The sequence below is a fragment of the Melanerpes formicivorus genome, unplaced genomic scaffold (genome assembly GCF_026170545.1).
Source record: "Melanerpes formicivorus ecotype bairdi unplaced genomic scaffold, bMelFor1.0.p_v2 SCAF_3, whole genome shotgun sequence".
NCBI classification, from domain to species: Eukaryota; Metazoa; Chordata; class Aves; order Piciformes; family Picidae; genus Melanerpes; species Melanerpes formicivorus.
Genome location: NW_027142355.1, coordinates 19,612,503 through 19,630,765, shown reverse-complemented (window position 1 = coordinate 19,630,765; position 18,263 = coordinate 19,612,503).

Below are 18,263 nucleotides of genomic sequence, written 5' to 3'. Positions count from 1 at the left end.
GTACCCGTCCACACGCCACTGGCCAATCTCACATTGGTCATTTCATCTGGTGAACAAAAGGTAGCATCACAATATTGCCATGGCAACATCCCACAATCCAAATGGCTATGGCATCATAGAAGGGAGGGGAAAACATCCCAGTCACATACTGGGGCTGCCTCTGAAATGCATCTTCTATTTAGAACAGGCGGCACGGGGAATACTAATGAATATTTAACACATGGAGTGCCTTCCCTGCTTGCTGGTTTATTTTTGTTGTACACTTTCCTTGAGCACATTTGCTTCCAAATGGTATGAATATTATTGCTAACTGCTTCTTATGCCTCTCTCATCACTGCTGCTCCAGGTTTCCCCTGATTTTCGTCTTTTATGAATAAAAGTCAAAACCAGCACACAACCCTCACAAGATAGCACTTGCAAATCAGGATGGATGCTGCAATGTGTTGGGGGTGTGGAGGAGTGGACTGGGATGTTTGGTGATCGAGTTTCCCAGCCCAGCTCTGCTGTATTTAGGTTGTGACTTCTACTACAAGTCTACAGATATGATAACAAAACCAAACTCTTCACCAGTTACCTAAAGATGGGAAAGATTTGGTTATATCCTACAATAGCTAGCCCCTTTCAAGACTTCCTTGTTTTCTTTTTTATTTTCCTCATTAAAAATGGCTGCTTTCAGCTGTTGTGGCAAAAAAACCAACAACCAACCAACAAAGAAAAAACCCAACCAAACAAAAAAACCCCACCCACCAAACCACCAAACCCAAACCTTTGTTTCATTCATCCGGGAAAAACACATACCTGGAAATGTTCTGAAATGCCCTTGTTCTGTTTTTTTCCCCTAAAGGATGAATGGTGGGGGGGGGAAAAACAGTCAAACATGCCAGAAGCCCCAATTATGAATATTTTTAATGATCCTTTTCATATGATACACTTTTAGAAAGAGAGAAGGTGCTGGGCGTGGTGTTAAGTCCCAGCAGCTACTGTCAGGTTGTGCAGGCAGATTGAGCGACTCCTCGTGATGAGCCAACTCATGTCTTTTGAGGATAGTAAGCGGAAGCAAGATTCACAGTGGCTAGGGTGGCACAGGGCATAGGTGTGAAGCTCTTAGTGCTGCTTGCCTGTCTCCAAGAGGTGCAGGGAGGACATGGCATTTTGCAGAATGTGGATTGGGGTGATGGCTGGGTGCCTCCTCTCCAGGGTGTCACTATTCCTTTTCCGCTGTGAATTAAGCTACAGATTAAACTATAAACAGGTGTTCTCTGAAAGGCCAGATTCTCAGCAATGATTTTTAGATGAAATGTGTTCTTCTTACTAGCCAGTGGCAAATTATCATGGTCTTTTCTGAGCCTATCAGTCTTGCAAAAGCTGCTGGGCTCCTGAAAGCTTATCTATGTGTTTCCTGCTTGGTATGACTCCAAGGCAGCAAGGATACAGGCGCAATTCAGCTGGCAGCTCTGTCAGTGATGCAAGGGGAGGAACCGTGCTGTACTGGGTGTGCTGCTTTGGCAGCACTGAGGAACTGGAGCTGTGTTTATTTGTTGCTGGTTGTAGGGTGCATTTTTCAAAATGGAGAAAGGGTTTTCTCTCCAAGATTGCTGGTGCATCCCTTTGAGATCTGACCTGTGGCTTCAGAGGGAGAGTGACTTGTCTCTGGGGAAGTAAACAAGAGGCAGAACTGTGCTCTTTGCAAGCTGTGCTACTGATGCAGCATTTGCATATGTAAGTGTTGTCAAAATCGTTTGCCAATTTACCCTTATATGGCACTACTTCTAGTGAGGGCTGAAAACACCAGTTACTTTTGTGAAGTTCATCTTTAAAGGTTCTAATAACCTGCTTTTCCCACAACAGTGATGCTTTTTCTGTGACAACCAAAGCAATATGATGAATGCTAAGGTCTCGAGATATTAATAAGATTAAGTTGCCTTCCAGATTTGGAAGGCAGACATAAAACAATCATATCTGAAGATCATAGGTCTCTGGACAAAGTAGAGAGAGAGACTGACCTACGGCAGGGCCAGTTTCACACCCCGCCCTGCTGAGCACAACCATCAGGATCTGTCCATCCTCCTCCAACAACTGAAAGACATTTATCTCCACAGCACATCAATGATCTCAGCCATTATTATCATGATTCCTGTTAGGTCAGCGTGCTACATGAGGAATGAAAAACTGGCTCTCGATCATGCAGATAAACCATTCCAGAAGGGATGGGGGACCACTGTATTTGAAGAAGAGGTCATTCAGCTCAGCAGGGTCCCCAGGAACAGGCTCTGGCTTGGTGACCTGTGCAAGGTTCTGATCACCTTGTTTCTCTTTGCTTCCATCCCAGCACACCAGGAGGATCTATAGATATTTTGAAGATCTAAAGATAAAAAATGGGAGCTGTAGAGATGAGGCTTACAGACTCAATAACTGCTGTCCAGAGTTTTTGCCCCAGCAGAGAAAATGGCCTCAGGCTGTCCTGGCTCCCAGCAGGTGTAACCACGAGTCTGAACATCCTACTTAGTCTTCTGACAAAACGTGTGCTGCAGCCATGATGGGGCTTCCTTCCCTAAAGAGTAACTGGAGCTGTATTTTCCTTTTGCTACTAGGTATTTTTGCTGTTCTGGATGTTAACAGTCAAAACACACACAAAGCCTTTTACTAGAGCATTAGGTGTGTGTATGCATTTCCAACAGATAGATGATTTATTCATCCACTTCAGTAACCATTCAAACAGGGCATGATGTTCACTACAGTGTAAAAAGCAGCAAACACTGAGTGTATTTGGTTTGCAAGCCAAATAAACAGAACAGGAAAACAGAGGCTGTTATTTCCAATGTAAATAACTTTTCTGCTGTCCCTGTTAATATCTCAGTCAAATGAAACAGTTTTTCCAAAGCTACAGCTCTACTAAAGTATGGCTATTATTGTCTCAGCTAGAAACCAGATTACAACCTCTTTATGTCTGTAACAGCACAACCTCTGATAGAAGGCGGCTCCTAGATACACTGCAAATGCTCATAAATGCACTTGATTTTCTATAAACACATCTGTGTGTACTGGGCGAGGAAGTTCAGCTCTCACAGGGCATTAATTGAGAAACAGCCACTTCTGTGAAGTGGGTACAAATCCTGGAGTCTCCAGCTCCCTCAGCCTATGCTCATAGCCGACACGTGGCCCTCCTCTGGAGGCTCCAACAACTCTGTGTCCTTCTTATGATGGAGACACCAGAACTGGATGCAATATTCAAGGTGTGGTCTCATAAGAGCAGAGCAGAGGGGAAGAATCACCTCTCTTGACCTATTGGCCACACTCCTCTTGAAGTAATCCAGTATACAATTTACCTTCTGGGCTGAATGACTGCACTGCTAGCTCATGTTGAGCTTCAGCTATTTGGGACAGAGGCTCTAAGCATCTGCAGAGGTGCTGACACTTTTGGGTTCTCCTCTCACTGCATGAATCACAGTCATACAGATATTCTTCTAAGAATATTTCCAGTCCCAGTCTTCCCCACTGTCTCATTTCTCCATCTTTATTGGGCTAGTGGAACATTTGTCCATCTCCCAGAATATCAATAAAGATATCCCCAGTAAGGCTTCTCCATATCAAGAATATATATGAATATATATCACTGGTCTGTTTTCAGCTGAAGCAACAATCCCCACTTATATCAAAGCCTCATCTGAATTAATATTTGATGCTGGAATTCATGCCACTATTAGGTGCTGTTAAAATTCAGAGACCTCAGTCTTACTTAATCTAGAAACAACAAAATTCACCATGCCAGGTCAGTCTTCAGAGGTGAGATCATCTCACCTATCTTCAAATGTCTACAGTGTGGCTGGCTCCAGCTCAGTTGGTTCGTTATTATTTCTTTGTAGTAAGTGGAGCGAACTGGCACTTTTAAGGCTTAATTCCCTTGACCTGTGTTAGGATAAGGTGTCCTAGCTGTCTCACTGAAATGTGGGTTTTGTGTTTCTAGTGCAGAAATAAAGATGGCAACACCTTCACAGTATCACAGTATCACAGTATAACTAAGGTTGGAAGAGACCTCGAGGATCATCGAGTCCAACCTATCAACACAGACCTCATGACTAGACCATGGCACCAAGTGCCATGTCCAATCTCCTCTTGAATGCCTCCAGGGATGGTGACTCCACCATCTCCCTGGGCAGCCTGTTCCAATGACGAATGACTCGCTCAGTGAAGAACTTTCTCCTCACCTCGAGTCTAAACCTCCCCTGGCACAGCTTGAGACTGTGTTCCCTTGCTCTGGTGCTGGTTGCCTGGGAGAAGAGACCAACCCCTTTCTGGCTACAACCACCTTTCAGGAGGTTGTAGAGGGCAATGAGGTCACCTCTGAGCCTCCTCTTCTCCAGGCTAAGCAACCCCAGCTCCCTCAGTCTCTTCTCATAGGGCTTGTGCTCAAGGCCTCTCACCAATAAGTCAGTCACCATGCTGGTAGGGCTGGACTTTTAAAAATAGATTATCTACAAAACGGGGAAAAAAAGCCAGAAACTGTGGTTTGAGGAGATGAGGTCAGATTATACCTGCTGCCAGAAACCTGCCTGTTGTGCATGATATTTTCAAAGATAATGGGTAGCAGTTCAAGAAGTTAATCAGCTAATCCACTACGGTCTTAGCAACACCTATCTGTAATGAGTGCTGAGCACACAATTTTTTCTAAGTGTTTCCTCACCTGCTTTTTATCTGCTAATATGTTTTTGATGTCATCACCACTTTTTAACTAGGCTTCCCTCTTTACCCTTCATTGCTTATGAAAAAACAATTTAAAAGGCAGCATCATTCTGCAAACACACAACTGAAGATCCAGGGAAAGATTCAATGCAGTCTAAAACAGAAATTTGTTGCATGGAAGTTATCTGCTATTGATTCAAAGGAGGCTGATGATTGTCTTCTATTAGCCCTTACAGGAGTTATTTAGATGTTATCTAATGTATTATGTGCCTCCCTCGAACCCGCAACAGGTAAAAGTCTCCCACATCTTCCAGAGGGGTGAAGTTCAACTTTACAACTGGAGAACCTCCTTGAAGAGCTGTAGCCAGGGCTGTTACAAACATTAATCTTCAAAGCATCAGTGCAATCAATAAGGCCAGTGCTGTGGTGCAGTAATTGATGCTGGGATGACTGAAAATAAAAGCTAACCATGTGACAGCAGCTGTGGCATTTCTCCACAAGCGTTGGCCTGACTTGTGCCTCAGGCGTCACGTGTGTGGGATGAGCAGTCAGTTCTTCATGCTCTGGCCAAATCCAACAAATCTATGTTGAATCTTTTTGGACAATGCTGCAGCCTGCTGAGTGCAGCACATGGTAGATGCTACCCATGTGGAGCATGGTTTCCATGGGAAGAGGGAGTCCACCCTGGAGTGCAGAAAAGGGACCCAAGTCTACTCTCTCTTCTGTCTTGTGATCCCTAGAGGGTTTAAGGCAAGTTCGGTCACAAACTCCTATGCATTTGGTTTTATGACTCTGAAAGTGGAGATAATCTATACCTCAGAGGAATACTGCATGGATAAGTCAATTAACCATGAAATCACAGATGGAAGATGCAAAAGGAATGTAAAGGATTAGTTCTGCAGAACAACCCTGCCAGGCACAAGTACATTTTTAGATCCTTTTTTTTCCTAACTAAAAATCACCAGCAAGCTGCTCCCTATAGTCCTGCTTACCCTGTCAATGGGGCATCTGTACCAATCTCAGCAACATCTGTAGAAGGTTGTGGGAAGGTGAAAGTGAGGCCACTTGGGCTCAGCACCCTTACCTGGGTAGCCCAGGACATGTCCCTGTACCAGGTTGCCACTGGGCTGTGGAACCCACCACTCTGCTGCCTTTGCTTTGCAAATATTGCATGTCCAAGAGAACATCTATGTCTGCATCACAGATGGGGAACTAAAACTCAGAAAACCATTATCAGGATGCAGAAACTTTGTTTCTGGTGTTCAAAGGTGGAATGAGCTGAAGTTTCAAACTTTGTGTAAGTCCCTGGCTCTCCTGAGGCCCCAGTGTATGACCAGGTACGGACAGAGTCTTGCAAAGAAGGCAGATGCTTGTCCTAGGTTAAGTCACCTGAGCACATAAATTATAGAAAATAATGTCAGCAGTGAGATGTTAATGGTAATGAAATAGAAATAGCAATGGGTTTAATTTCAGGAGAAGCTCCTGAATTACTTGCCCAGAATCACCAAATACTTTCTTCAGATGCTTGCTAACTCTTTTCATGGCACTGGTCTCTAGCAAGGCCAGAACTGCAGCAGTGACTCCCAGCTGGTGTTGTCCCTTTGCTAATATTAATCACTGTCATTGCATAGATGTGCCTTTGGAGGGCCAGAACAGGGGGTATATCCCTGTTCTTGCCTTCCTCTTCCCTGCAATGAAACTATTTTTTATCTTGGAGCTACTCTTCCTTCAGCCATGGTCATTGCAAGTAACCTTCCTTCTGTGTTCCCATTCTCCTCAGCGGGTCTGCAGGACTTTGCTATGGCTAGACTTGGAAACATTCCCTCAAAGGTATTGCACCATGGCCTTCATCTTCAGAGTACATTTGCCAGCCAAAGCTGACCACTGCTGAATTGCTATGGTTTCTCCTTGAGGTGTTTTTATATGAGCCTCACAGGAATAATCTGGAAATATATTAATGGATTTTTTAAAATGTATTTTAATTTAGTTTAAGAACATCCTCAACATCTTGGATTTAGGAAATAAAAAATGTACAGGCTATATAAATTTACTCTAAATTGGTATCCATAGATAATTAAGTGGTCCTCATTTAAAAGATCACTTAGAAGCATCATTGGATTTATTACCCACAAGTGATAACCACCTGGGAGGTAAAATTATCCTGCCCCAGTAAGACTGATCCTGTAGCACTGCAGCCTGGAAGCACTTGTGTCAGGCATGCAGAGAGTGGTTTTGTGTTATGAATTTTGGAGCAGCAGTAAGTGAAGGGGCTCCTATCCTTCCTTAGCCTGTCTGAACCCAAATCCATTCCCTGGTGTGCCTATTTCTCTGGGAGAGATTGGATTGGAAAAAATTATCTCAGATAAAGAAAAAAAAAAAACATGGAAGGAGAAAAACCAAAGGTGAATAAATGAAGTTATTTTATCTGTAAAGAGCAGTAAGTTACAGCAGAAGGAACAAACAGCCATGAGAAAGGGAAGGCTTTCATCTGCTGCTACAGAAGGCCTAACACAGGACTCCTGTTTCTGCTCAAAATGTTGCCATTTTTCAGATCATTGGTGAGAAGTAGCTTACTGCATTTTGCTGTTTGGTTGGGTTTTTCAAATAACTTTTTTCTTATACAGGCAAAGCCCTTAGGCACACTTGAACTGGCAAAATAATGCTTTTGCTGGCAATGTATTTTGTTAGAAAACTTCAGTAAACTACATCAACCCTGGGCTGCCTAACCCAGGAGGGTCACGCTGTAGATCAAATAAGCCTTTAAACATGCAGAATAGGTTATTGTGCAGATCATCTGCTTGCACACAGGAAAAATGTTTTACAGTTCTTTTTTTATAGCCTCAGGTGCCTAAAGTTTCAGTATCACTACATCACCTAAAACATAAGGGTCAAATACTCCTTTGGTTAGATGTTGTAAGAATCCAGAATGGGTCTGTACTCGGGGAATATCTCATAAACATAACTGAAGTAGGAAAATACTCCAAAGGGAACCATCTGCAGGCTGGCTTCATACCTACTTGTCTGTCTTAGTTTGTTGGCAAGATTTCCAGCTGCTGTGAACAGCCCCCTTTTATGCAAATAACATTAGCTTAGACCTGATGATGACACCTCCAGAGCAAATGTGCATTCCTTCTGCATAGATGGCACCATTGCCTTCTTGAGGCCATTTTGAAACAAAGACAGGGGAGCAGTTGCAGCGCAGAGAAGAGACCAATCCCTTGTTTTCCTGATGGAGTAATGCTAAGTTTATTTGGGCTCTGTCTGTGATCCAGCTGGATTTAAAGTGGTGAGCCAGGGACTTTCTGGCCTCCAGGTTTGCACTCCTACATCAGGTCTAGCTCAGCTGGATGCCTGATGACTTCTCACTCTCCCTGGTTTAAAAGCATTGTGTTAACTTATGCCATTGACAATGTTTTGCTAGAGGGAATCTAGTTTGCATGTTGCAACTATTGGTAGGAAATTGCCTTTGCAAATCTAATCCTTCCTCTTGAACATATTGCTTCCTGCTCCTCAGCATAACCCTTTTCCCTTTACTCTCTTCCCTGGGGCTGCAAGCACAAAAATGTCTGGACCACAGCCATGTACATCAGCCACCTTATCATATCTCATGATTTAGCATGCTTGGCCCTCTCTGTACTATGAAACTGTCTTGCCTTCAGAAGGGCCAGGCTGTGAAATGTTTCCTTGCACTGAAAGAGAGCAAACTTGAGCAGAAATGACAACACACCAAGTGCTGGAGGCAGCGGAGATCTGTCTTTTCCAATCCAGAAGCTCAGCCTCCAGGATAGCTGTGAGGCTGACACTAATTTTCTGGCATTTCCAGGTTGGTTTTCTAAGCATTTGCTTTTAACATTGAACACTGTTTAGTTTGAAAGCAGAGTCTTCCACTGAAAATCCCACCCTCCCAAGTAGTTCTGTCCCTCCTTTCTCTCCTGCTGTGTTGGCCCTTCAGTCATGCCAATAGGTACTTTCAGAAATCATGGCCAGGAAAGGGTTTCTTTACACAAAAAAAGGCTTATCAGGACAGGAAAACAAAAAGGACAATCAACAGTCTAGTCTCTCAAAAGACACCAGAAGCCAAATGATCAGATACATACATTAATCCTAACTGTGTGTCACATCACTTGTAAAGCACCTATAGCCCAACTCTGCGTGGATAAATAAGGTTTGGCTGCAATTATGTCTTAGAGTAACCTAAAAGAAACCAAAAAGGCCATCTTCCTAAGGAAATATACCATTGACATGTGATCATGGCAGGACTTCTATTATTTAAAAGCAACATCTTCCTGCCTATATTTCTTTGACAATCACATTAAAAAAAAAAATTAAAACCTGTATACTTTTCTACAAGTAGGTATTGTTGAAACTGTCACACCTAGCAGGAACACAGAAAGACAGATGAAAGTGCTGTGCTCATTTCTGAGCAGCTGGGAATGGCACTGAGAAAAGAACAGCAATTGAGATTAAGAGAGAGCCTTTAGAGTGCAAGATAACCCAGCTGCTTGGAAAATCAAATCTATTGAACATACAGATTCTGTGCAACAAAACAATGCCTTGCTGATAAAGGAAAATAACAATGCTCACGTGGAGTTGTATAGACTTCGATTCAGTTTGGAGATAAACGGGCACCCCTGTATTTTTCTTCTTTCAAAAAGTCAGAGTTAGCTTTCTAATTGTGACTATTCATTGCCTTTTTTTCTTCTTCTTTTTTTTTATTCCCCCCAACTGTGAGAGATCAGTGTAGAGATTTTCAGCTGATAATACCATACCCCACAATTTACTAGAAAGGGCACTTGCATGGGAAGGTAGGACACGCAGGTTCCCTTCCAGTCTCATGCTGGCTTTAGGTACCTCTTCAGCTCTCCTTCTGCTCAGCCTTCCTGTGCTAAAGAGACATCAGTGCCTCTGTGAAATGTTTTGACATATCTAGAGGAAAACTATAGTATACCACTATCCCATAATTTCACAGAATTACAGAATGTTAGGGGTTGGAAGAGACCTCAAAAGATCATCCAGTCCCACCTCCCTGACAGAGCAGGATCACCCAAAAGTAAGTCACAAAGGAATGCATTCAGACAGGTTTTGAATGTCTCCAAAGAAGGAGACTCCACAACCTCTCTGGACAGCCTGTTCCAGTGTTTTCTCACCCTCATGGTGAAAAAGTTTTTCCTTATGCTCATATGGAACCTTCTATGCTCCATCTTGCACCCATTGCCCCTTGTCCTGTCATTGGACATCACTGAAAAGACCCTGGCTCTGTCCTCCTGACACTCACCCTTCACATATTTATAGACATAAATGAGGTCACCTCTCAGTCTCCTCTTTTCCAAGCTAAAGAGACCCAGCTCCTTTAGCCTTTCCTTGTCATGCACTCCCAGATAATTCATGACAAGGAAACAGGAATAATAGGATACACAAAGCTGATCAGAAAATGTTTTTCCCTTCTGATGTAAGCTGTGTACTCCATAAGATTCTGCAATCTTTGTTGTTTGGGCCCAAGTGTTTTATCTTTTTGAGAAAACTGGGTATTTTCCCATGGGGACTGACACAGGTTCACAATCTTTAAATGTTACTTGACATCTGCTTTGCCATTGAAAAATTACTTTATGTGATCATTTTGATCAGCTGTGGAACAGCAAGTTAATCTACTGAGATTTAAAATTTTCACTAACATCCAAATTCACCTGCAGTGAATTTTTGGTCCAGGCACAGTGTGTGGATCATTTCCACCCCTTCTTCATTCTATTTTTTTTTTCCTCCTATGGAAACTACAAAAGCAAAAGCACTTTCCCAACGCCAAGACCCAACTTTCCTTCCTTCACAGATTCAGGAAATACATCAGACCTTGGAGAGGGCATCATAACCCCTTGCCTTTTTTCTTTACTTCATAATCCTATTTCAGTAACTTTCTAGTAACCTCTGAATGTGTATGATATTAATTGAGCAAATGAATACTTCTGGAGTTATAGCTGGATATCAAAGAAATTTCTCCAAATGAACCCTTTTTTAATGCATGAAAAGATGGCTAATGTGCTCCCACTGAGAGCCTTTTGTTAGGCATTTGGCATTGTATTAACTAACCAGTTATTCCTGATCTTTTTTATTTTGTCCTGGTCAATTTCTTAATCAATGACACAATACATCACCTTTCACCCAATGCCTCTGGTCTCCTTAACAACCTTTGTAAGGAATTTCATCAAAGGGTTTGCAAAGTCCAAGGAAACAATTGTTGACCAGTTTTCTATTATTTTATTGCTGCTGAAGACTTCAGGCAGGTTGGAGGAAGGATATCAAATTCTCCAGAGTAAGCTGTATAAGTTACAAGTGGAGTTCCTTGCTGCAAAAAGCTACTGAAGGTACCACAGTCAGAGTTCCTCCCTGCCCCTGCTTACACCAGCAATAATTTATATTACAACTTGTAGCCCTGAAATTATCCTCTTGGGATGAATTCCTGGCATGATGAGTCCTTTCTTGAGAGGATATAATTAACAATGTTTTGATTCTTCCTCCTTTCTTCCTAGCAAATCTGGATTTAGGCTTTACATCTTTGCTTTGGTATCCTCCAGCCCTTGTGAAAATGATGTCAGTTTTGTCCTTAATAACAAGCCATGCAAAATCTACATAATTGACCCCTTTCTTAAAACATTTCAAAGCTTTCTCTTTAATCTTTGAATATGCATGTGCGAAAGGAATGCCCTCATTTCAGCAGACCCCTGTTGCATACAGCAGCCTTCTCTCTGCCATACAGAAAGAAGAACAACTAGGGAGTTGTAAGAAATGGAGGGTTTGCATCCTAGATGCCCTACTTTTCCTTTCTGTGTGATTTTATGCAAAGGAGGTCAAGCTCTTAGCTCTTCATTTCTGTGCAAGGCATCTGCATGTTACTGCACATATTGTAATCCACAGATCCATGAGATATCAGGGTGGCTGGGTCCCATGTTGAGATCCATGGGCCACTGGTGATCTCTGGTGTTTGAGTGAAACTTGGTCCAAAGTTATTTTACAGCACCACTCAGGACAGAAAGATTTCTACATCTGTCTGTTGGGACAGAGAGGTACCACATGTCAGTGGTGAGAGTCAGATCCTTGACCCAGCGATCTGGAAGCTGCTCAAGAAATGTGAAGTGTTAAAAGGCACTTCTCCTTTTGTTTGAGGCATAACCTGTCAATGTGGCCATATTCCGTTGTGCATCACTTAACTGATTTCAGTGCTGCCATGTCAGGTTCAGAGTGAATCTCTCATGACTTGTGAGCCCAATTCAAAGTCCACTAAGTCCATGAAAGAACCTTGGAACAGTGCTAGCGTGGATCTGAGAAAGAGGAGAGGATGTTTGGGTTCTTTTGGTTTTTATTACCTATGACCATTATTGACTTCAATGTGAACTGGGTTTTTGTGTGTGTTTGGTTTTAATGCAACTGAAGACATATTTACACCTGCAGGTAAGATCTGACTGGTCTCCATGTTTTAGTCAAATTTTCCCTGCTCTGGCTTTCAAGTGGGTTGCTGAATGCTGTTTGATGACAGACAGCAGTTTTCTCCTCATGTCCTCTGTCCATTAATATTATCTAAAGAGACCTAAAAACATTGTCTCCATGTGCTTTTTCTAGGAATGGTGTCACTATAAAAATCTGTGCAACTGATTGTGGGAGCTGATAGCGTGTGTCACTGTGAATAAAAGAGAGAACATGGGTGCATTGCTAAGGGGAAGAAAGGGAATCTACTGTAGAATTTTTGGGAGAGGGCACCCAGGCTGTTCCAGCTAGGTATGATTCGTGCCTGGGAATCCATTCATTAGCCACAGATGTATGGGGGACTCTTTGTCAACCATGGATGTAAAATCACACTCCTAAGTTTTCACTAGTTATTTTTGCCATCATCCTCTCACAGCTATACTTCACCAAAACCTTTTTTCTCTTTGTTTGTGTCATTCAGAAATCAACCTCTTCTCAAACACTGGATCACGATTCACTCACCATTTGTTTATGTTGCTCTGTTCGTAATCCCCTTTCTTCAACCAACCTAGAACATCTTATTCTTCATTCAGTTACAAAACCCTGTGGTTCTTATGCCTTTACCTGCCAGTAGGACTGAGTAAAAGGAAGCTAGAAAGAGGCTGTGCTTTCATATCTGTGACTGAAACCTGCCTTACACAGTTCCAGAGAGGGACTTCCACTTCTACATCCTTTGGAGCAAATAAATCCTTCCACTTGTTAAGACAGAGCTTCTCCAAGTCAATATTACTCACGTGTTTATTCAAAATCAATAGTGCTTATTACAGCTTCTGCAATTGTGTCTCACTATCGCTGTCACCTAGTTAGCTCACAACCTTCTCAGCAGACTCCCCAGCTTGCTGTGAAGTGTTGGACTTGCAAGACTGAGAAACAGAGATCACAAAACTGGACAGAAACAGACACCTGCTGATAAGGAATGTCACATAAGACAGCTTGCCAAGAATTCCCTTGTCTGCTTCTCATTCCCTCCTCTGAGACACATATGGACAGATGAGAGACAGACATGATCTTTGAAATCTCTACATTCCTCTCAGTTTCTGCTTTCCCTCCTGAAAAAACAGAAGAGATAACTCATATCTAGTTTGAGAGTCACAATGAGGATCTGCCAGCACTCAGGAAAAAGCACCAGCTAAACACTGCAATATTTTTATACCTTGGTGCTGCCCCTGCTGAAGCAGATGGAAAGCTCCCATTGACTTTAATGAGGCCATAAGAAGCCTGTTGTGTGCATGCAATATGTAATAGCTCCTCTTGCAATCCACATACTGTGAGTGCCAGTTTCCCTTTTATTGTCTCCATGGGCAAACCTTCACCAATCCCCTGCAGAAATGCATCCTCCTCCATGCAAAGCTGGAGGAGAGAGGAGGTCAAATTCACATCAAAGACAGTCTGTGCTTGACCCTCTGCTGTCATCCCTGCTCCTATCTGATCCTGAAGAGGACAGGCATTCAAGTGCCACAACTTGTAGGTAACACCAAATTCAGGGAAACCAACTCCAGAGCCAACAATGAGGGGTACAGAAGGAGCTTGAGGCACTGAATTAGAATCATAGAACTAAATCACAAAATTGTAGAATTCTTTAAATAACCCTTAAAGGTCATCTAATCCAACCCCCTGCAGAGAGCAGGGACACCTTCGACTAGATCAGCTTGCTCAGAGCCCATCCAACCCAACCATGAATGCTTCCAGGGATGAAGCATCTACCAACTCTCTGGACAACTTGTCCGATGTCTCACCACTCTCATTGTAAAAAACTTTATCAGAAGCCACCTCTTTCAATCTGCTAGCCAAACTTGATGCATCCAGGACATGACTAGTCTTCTGGGCTGTGAGTGCCCATTGCCAACTCAGGTCCAGCATTAAAATGGAACATGAAATTCAGTGACAATTAGTGCAAAGAGAGTCTTAATGGGAAAAAAGAAAGAAACCTACCTATGGATATGAAATGATGCTTTTAATATGCTGTCATCAGCCATGAAAGAGATGCTGGTGACACTGTGGATAGTTTTCTGAAAACACTGGCTCATACTGAGCAGTGATGAGAAAGACAAAGTGAACATTAGGAAATCTAAGGGAAGGGGTTGGGAATAAAATGCAGATTTCACTATACCACTGTTGAAATCTCCGTGCACCTGTAGTTTGAAGATTCTGTGTTGTTCTGATGTCTGCATCTTGAGGAAGTAGAGAAGAGAGATGGGCAGAGATGATGGAAGGTGTAGAAGAGCTTTCACAAAATGAAGGAAATTGAACAGAGAAACTGGGCTTGGAACAGTGATAAAGGCAAGCCAAAGATAAAGGTCTGTAAAATCACAGAGAGTGCAGCAAAGAGGAATAGGAAAATAGTACTGGTTTGTTTCTCATAATATAGGAACTAGCAGCCATGGAGCGATATCATCAAGCATGAACTGAAAACAAACCGAAACGAGCATTTTTCATCTAAAATCTATTGCCAAACGATCCTGTGGAGCCCAAGGTGTAAGAGACTCAAAAGGAAATAGATAATTTTAGAATGGTTTAGTTCTTCCATGGCTGTTAAACACAAGGTCCAGCTGCAATTTTTAGCTTAGGAAGAAAATCTATACATTGCTGGAAAGTAGTATGATCAAAGAATCATAGAATCATGGAATATAGAATGGTTTGGGTTGGAAGGGAACTCTAAAGGTCATCTAGTCCAGCCCCCTCTGCAATAAGCAGGGATATCCTCAACTAGATAAGGTTGTCCGGAGCCCAGTCGAGCCTCAACTTGATTATCTCCAGGGATGGAACCTCAACTACCTCCCTGAGCAACCTGTTCCAGTGTTCCATGTCCTTATTCCTCTCTGTGAGGCCCCATCAGTGGACACTGTACACTGGGTTTTTTGGGTGTTCGCTCCATGGTTGTGAGGTGCCTCATAGACCTGCACACATTACAGGCCCTATCCTATGGAGGTAGCACAACTGCAAAGCATGGTTTTCTGGAATAAAAAGACAACCCTTGTGTCACTGACAGAGATGCTGCTGTTCTGCACCAGCTGAGGTCTTGGCTCATAGATGGCTCGTGAAATGTTTTGTGTGGAAGACTCCAGTGAAGACCCCTGCCCCTTGTGTCTGCAAAAGACAGGAATAAGGACATTTCTTTGTAACCTTTCAGACTCTGAGCTTCATTTTTCCATTGATTTCCTTAAAATACATGGGCTATTTATACACATTACAGTCTATAGCTGTCAGCCTTGTGACAAATCACCCACCCAATGCCTTGCCAATGATGTGGAAAATAGTGGCCATATAAACAGATCAAATGAAGTGGAAGTTAGATGGTACAATGGTATCAGCCTGTAGCCTTGATCTTTAAAGGTCAGAGGTCAAACCTGTCTGCTCTGAGGAGTAAAAATGGCTTGGGGAGTTCACCCTGGTACATAGGGCACTATGAACCATTGTCTCTTTTTAGGAGAGGTGCAGAGCTTGTAAAGCCTGGGGTGCATGCCAGGTTTTGCACTGGGTCTGGAGGAGATCCAGTTTGAGAAAAGTAACTCCAATGTTGTTACCAGACTTTCTGACCAGGAAGAGGAAAGTGCTATTAAGAAATCAGAATCTCTTGGAGATGTCATATAGGACTAATAAGAGGCTTAAAGGGAAAAAATGCTCCTGCGTGCAGCAAGCTTCAGTCAGGGGATAGTGGGTAGCAGCACCCAGAACTGCAACCAGGAGAGCCTCTTTTGCTGTTTTGTAGCAGTTTGGTGTTATGCAGTTACTGTGGTGTACTGGACCATGAGAAATCTCAGGCAAAGTCACTTTACTACTTCACCTGTATTTTTCTATATAACTAAATACATTTGATTATTGGTGCAGAAATTGGCTGGGTTTGGTCTAATAAAAAGTGTCAGCTTTTCCACCCTGTGCAGAGGACCATCTCTCTTACTTATTTTTATTGACTCACTCTGTTTTTCCCATTGGATTTATAATTTAGGAACTGCTACCAACTGCACCTTTAATAGTTCTTCCTGTACACTTTTTTCCCTTTCCCTTCCCTTCCCTTCCCTTCCCTTCCCTTCCCTTCCCTTCCCTTCCCTTCCCTTCCCTTCCCTTCCCTTCCCTTCCCTTCCCTTCCCTTCCCTTCCCTTCCCTTCCCTTCCCTTCCCTTCCCTTCCCTTCCCTTCCCTTCCCTTCCCTTCCCTTCCCTTCCCTTCCCTTCCCTTCCCTTCCCTTCCCTTCCCTTCCCTTCCCTTCCCTTCTTTATGTTCTTTTTAATTTTTTTTTACTGTACAACCATTCCAGCCCTGAAACACTGATTTTTCAGCTACATTACTCTTGCATTTTATGACAATGTATTTACCTGGATGCTGTGCAGCACTTGCTGTACAGAGAGGGAAAGACAGAACACACAACACAGCCCTCTTCCACCCCTGCTGCTGCCTACATGGACAGCAGCACTGCCTTTGTCAGCCTGAGAAGACACTGAGCCTTGGTTGTATACTGCACTGGGTGAAGCATCAGGGGTGCAAAGAAACCCCTTCACTGGATCGGAGCAGCCACAGATAAAGAAATGTCATTGTTTGGATTCCAGCCTCTGAGGGGATAAAGCAGTTGTCCTTCTGCTTGACAGCAGCCCACCTGTTCTGCTATACACAGCGAATAATCAGCTCCACATGATGTGCACTCACTGTCTGGGATTAATTCTCGTGCAGTCATGTGTGCTTAGACTCAGTAGCCAGGTACAGCTGCTGCCTCACCTAGGTTGTCATCGCTGCTTATCAGGCAGGAAGTTCACGGCCTCTGATGATGGCCCAGGGGCTCCAAGAAAACTGTTTTTTTACAGTGGTGGTGAAATTGATCTATGGTGCCAACACAAAGCAGCATTAAGCCATCTGGCTATACAGATGCACTGGGGCAGAAAAGAGCCCCTCACAGCACCGAGGGACCTCGCAGTTTATCTAGGGGAGGGACCTATCTTTCTCATGGAGACCTGACTGATCTCTTTGACCCTCACCTCTGCGACCCACCACTGCAGTGGGACAAAGGGGCAGGTCCCCAAACTTTCTCTTCCCTTTATTACACCCAAAAAAGGGAAAGTCATCATCTGGCTCTGAAAAGTCCTTAATATGCTCTGGAAAGAATTCAGACATCCAAGACAGAGCTTTCCACAGTTCAACCTGAAGGTATTAGTTAGGCTTACTCTGAGTGAAAACAGTCATTAAGGGAAGCATTTCTCTCATTTCAACTCAGACATGTCCAAAGCAGATGATTAATTTTAAGTTAGTCACCCCATTCTGTTTCCTCCTAGCCACAGGTGTCCAGAGGCCACTCATCTGAACTTAGATGCCAATTTTAGGATGAAAGGAACAACCTCTTGGAGGCATCTACTATCTTCCATTGACTATAGGGGTACAGTAGGATGAATAGCCCGGAGTCTGATGTCTGATTTTCAGATGTCCTAAACTAGGTCAGAAAAATCACCTCCTGGCCTTGCGGGCAGAGCTGAACTGCTTGGATGAACACTCAAGGGATGAGAGCACAAGCAAAGTGGGTGGTGGCAACAGGCAGCTGGACGAAGAGAAGGACTAAAGTGTCCTGTGCCCTGAATGAGATGAAGGGGAGTCAAACTTGTATAATACCTGGTGATGAATCCAGACTATATAATCAAACATATTATATATGATTTATAATCAGAATGGATGCACTAGTTTGGGGATCTAACCAATGAATGCATTCTCAAGATGATAGAGCACCAAAAGTGGATAATGAAGCAAGAAGAGAAGCCACTAGGGATAATCTAAGTGCAGGGTCATGATTTTTGATGTCTATCCACTTGGTCTTACCAGCTTTGCACCCATTTTCTATACTTTGGGTTTTGCAAATAGTTTTACCTGTTTGTACTTTAATAAACAGTGTGTTGAAGGTACTTTAGAGAAAATGGGTAAACAAAGGATTTCATTACCTTAGGGTAGCATAATGATGATCAGGGTCTGGATTAGGGCATTGCAAGTCTCCTCTTTAGTATAGTGTGGTTTATAAATAAAAGAAAATTATTTGGTTTCAGCATAGAACTGTCAGGGTTGGAAGGGACCTCAAATATCATCTAGTTCCAACCCCCT